The following is a 4,178-nucleotide window of genomic DNA, read 5'->3' as shown; positions in this document are numbered from 1 at the left end:
GGTGAGAGTGGCCCAATGCATGTTATAGGAGGAGAAGTAGAATAAGATTCAGAGAGGCAGGCAGAAGCCAGGTCATGCGGGGCACATGAGCAAGGTGGGAAGGGAGATTTTTATTCAAAATGCACAGGCAAACCACTGAAGGTTTGTAAGAAATACAGTGATATAATTGGATTTATGTTTTTAAAAGATTGCTGTAGCTGCTTTGTAGTGGAAGCGAGGAAATCACATAGATTAGGCTCTTGCAGAAAATTGAGTGAAAGAAAGTACTAGTTTGAATCAGGGTTGAGATAGTGGAGACAGAAGGAGAAGTATTTAAGATACATACTGAAGGTAGAAGTGACAGGACTGATCACTGATTGACGTGGAGCATGAAGAAGATGAACAGAGGAAGCCTCCTTGGTTTTGGGCTTGAGCAATGGATGGGCTGTGGTCTCTATCTGAGTTGAGGAAGACACAGAAAGGACTCACTGTGTTGGGGGAGTATGAATTCTATTTTGTACATGTTAAACTGAGATGATTATTAGACATCCAAGTGGAGATGTCAGGTAGTTAGTCCAGTATGAGAGTCAGGAACTCAGGAGAAGAGGTACAAGCTGGAGACAAAAATGTGGGTCATCAACATGTAGGAAGGATGTAAACCTTCCTTTATCCATGACCTGGGAGGAGAGGGAGGGTGGAAACGAGGTAAAAGAAGTGGAGTCAGCAGAGGAGCCTAAGAAGGAGCAACTAGAGATGAAGAAAAATCAGAAGAAAGTGACCACAAAGAGAGGCAAATTTTAGGAAGCGTATCGAATGTTGCTGAGTCCGATGGGGAAACAGAAGCTCCGCATGGGTGGGGCGGCATGGAGCTCCCTGGCAACCTCGACAAGAGCCATTTCAGTGGATGGTGGGCGCAAGTGCCAGAAGGCAGGGGGCTGAAGAGTAAACTGGACCTGAATTCCTACTCAGAATGACTCAATAGAAAGCAAGACATGTGTGGTGCAAAAAAGAGAGGAGATGATTGCAGGAGAACAAATGCTTGAGAGAGTAAGAGGCAATGACAGTCCAGGCAGATGCAGAGGGACAGCCCTTGATAGAAACAGAGACACCAACCAAGAGGAAGACAGAAAATAAAGGTATAGGAGAAAGTGGGTTTACGTATATGGCCATGAGAAGGTGGGGCTTCTGTTCATTTTTCTCTGGTTTCTTGGTGAGGCGTGAGGCAAGATCTCAGACTTCATAGGTTCTCATACAAAACAGATCTATTAAGGACTGTCTTGAGAGTAGAAAACTGCTTCCCCACCACCACTGGTACCTAATTCAAGAACTTACATGGAGCATTCAACAGTGAATGTTTACTGAAGACTGCGTCTGTGTTAATCCAGAATATATATAGCTGTATCTGGGCCTAAGATCATTATTTCATAAATCTGAATGTAATTTATGCATAGGCAATTGGACTATTTCTGGACGAACCAAACTGTCCCTCTAACCATGATTTTGGTGTCAAAACAAAAGCCATCCTTGACTGAGTTCTCCATTTCACAAGTTTTGGTGTCTAAAAGAGGCAGGCCTAGTCTGACTAATATTGCCGGATTATAAAGTCTTTTTTAAAAAATGGGGCCACAATAGGGCCTCCTTTATATCAAAGGGTTATGGATATGTATTTTGTGATACAAGATGTGCAGAGAGTTTATTGACACATATTTGACAGTGCCTTCTTTGCGGTTGGTTGGAAGGGTAAAGTGGGTTGACAGAGAATAGAGAACCTGACAAACTCTTTCCCGTTGGGAGTTGGGAGGGTGAAATGGTTGATGGAAAATGTAGGTTATGACAACGCCACCACATGGAGGTTTGGTGGACAATGGAGATTATGATGCTTTCCCCTTGGGTGGGTGGGAGGGGAGTGGGACTGAAGGAAAACAGAGATTGTGACTATGCCTCTCCCCACATGGCCAGGGAGTGGCAGTAGTGGAGAGCATGTGGTGACTTGACCCCACAGGGCCCTGGGTGGGGTCTAAACAGGACCATATTGACCTGCTTGGAATGTGCAGGATTGGGAGAGCAGGGGGGAGCGCTGTCTGCTCTGAGGCTGGAAAGATCAGCAGGAGTCTCTACCCAGCCAGACACAGAAAGGCCTGTGATACCAAGGAAAGCCGCGCCCACGCCTCAGTGTAATTGGCCCTTGAGCTGCCTCTCTTCCGCCTTTTGGCCAGTCCCAGCTGACCCCCAGGGCCCTCACCTCAACGCCTCCAGTGCTGCCCAGTGACCCCCAGTCTCTCTCCTAGAGTCCACCCGCATCAGCAACATCTAGAGACCACCTACCAATCCCTGATGTGTCTCCCACCCACCGCCTAGCTGTGGTGGAGCCAATGGGTGCAGAGCTCAGAGCCCGCATGATGCCCCTGGGTCTGCACCTCCTCAGACTCTACCACAGTCTGTCCCACTCAGGAACTTCTTCCTTGCTATGCTATGCCATCCTCCCCGTTGGCCCTCAGTCATCTCTGCCACCTCAGGCTCTCAGTACCTTCCCTAGTTGGCCCACATGCAGCCTCCCCTAATAACCTCACCTGTCCGTGGTCCAGCCCCACAGGATCTCCAGCCTGTGTCTTCTGGAGTAGGGGAAGGATGTCTCCAGGCAGCAGATGGGAAGGTAGGGTGTGGTCGCTGTGTGTCTCCATAGCCATTGTTGGATGCTGGACAGGCTGATGGATTGCCTTGTCACCTCTTTCATCAGCTACCTCCAAGGATAGAAAGTGGAAGAATGTCCTCAAGCTAGCAAGGACCTGGGTAAAGGGAATCCAGAGTTGCTTGTGTATCCACCTTGGGACTGTGATGGGCAGGAGGTGGCCCGTGGCAGGCAGGGAGCCCACATTTTCATGTGCTCTTCATGGGTTCTCCTCACGGCCCTGGGGGCTGGGTCTCCCATCATGCCCACTTTCAGGGTCACAGCAGTCACCTACTTGAAAGTGTACCATGAGAGAGGGGTTGGGCAGAAAATCCATGCCAGGGCCTTCTGTCTGAGGCCAACACCCTTGCTGGTCCTGCCTGTGCTGACAGGAGCATCTTGACCTCTCAGAAGCAGAAACACGAAGGCTCATGAGGCCCCGACTCAGACTCAGCATGTGTGAGCACCTTCCTTGTGTGGGGACCACGCTCAGGACTGGGGATACAGGGGGTAACGAAACGGGGCTGCCTGCTTTCAGGTTGCCCAGTGTCATGGGGAAGGGAGATAGCAATCAGACGGACCCACAAACACATTTGTGATTACAGTGGTGATAGGACAGTGAAGAAGACAGGGGGATCTGAGCTAGCACGGGGCCAGGAGGGCACGCTCGAGAAGATGACTGAGTGGATGATGGGCATGCCTAGCCAGGTGGCTGACACCCAGTGTGAGGGAAGAGCACACGCAGAGGCCCAGCGGCGTGAAGGAGATGGGCCAGTTCTGGGAACAGCCGAAGAGGAGGGGGCTTTAGAGCTGTGGGCATGGGCAGGTGAGGAGCCCCGTTCCTGGGACCGCAGCAGCTGATCGGGAGACGCAGGCCTGGCAGACCCCTTCCCTGGGAGCTGTGGAGTGGGGAGGAGCCCTGGATAGTCAGGGATCAGAGCATCTGCATATAACAAAATGTCAACCTAGCAATGACTGGGAAAAAGAATGTGAAGTTCTTCTCTATCCTGTAAAGAAGTTTGGATTCTCTGTGCCAAGATTAGGGCCCTGTCTCCGTCTTTCTGCTCCATCACCCTCCCGTGGCTTCCACCCCCGAGGTGCCACATGAGGGGGTCCAGCCATCACATGCCCACTCCATATCTGCAGGAGGAAGGAGAGGTGGCAGCGAAGGGGCTGCTGCCTCACTTCCAGATCCTCCTCAGAAATCCCACACAGCCCTTCTGCTCAAAAATTAGTCACGTGGCCACACCAGGGCTCAAGGGAGCCGAGAGACTGGTCTTCTTGGGATGGGTGTGTGGCTCCATAAGGAAGAGGAAGAGGGTGTGTGCATTGAGATGACAGGAGCCGCCTGAACAACTGCCAACCCCCTACTGGCATGTCCCCGACAAGCTCATCTGATGGTCCGCAGACGAATTCCTGGGCAGGAGGCAGGTTCCCTCCCTGCAGGGACTGGGGGACACAGGCCCTTCATCCTCGGGGTCCTCCCTCCTCTGGGCCAGGCCAAGACTTGTCCTCTGACTTGCTTTCACAG

The sequence above is a fragment of the Equus asinus genome, chromosome 7 (genome assembly GCF_041296235.1).
Source record: "Equus asinus isolate D_3611 breed Donkey chromosome 7, EquAss-T2T_v2, whole genome shotgun sequence".
Lineage (NCBI taxonomy): Eukaryota > Metazoa > Chordata > Mammalia > Perissodactyla > Equidae > Equus > Equus asinus.
Note: the sequence above shows the minus strand (reverse complement) of the source record.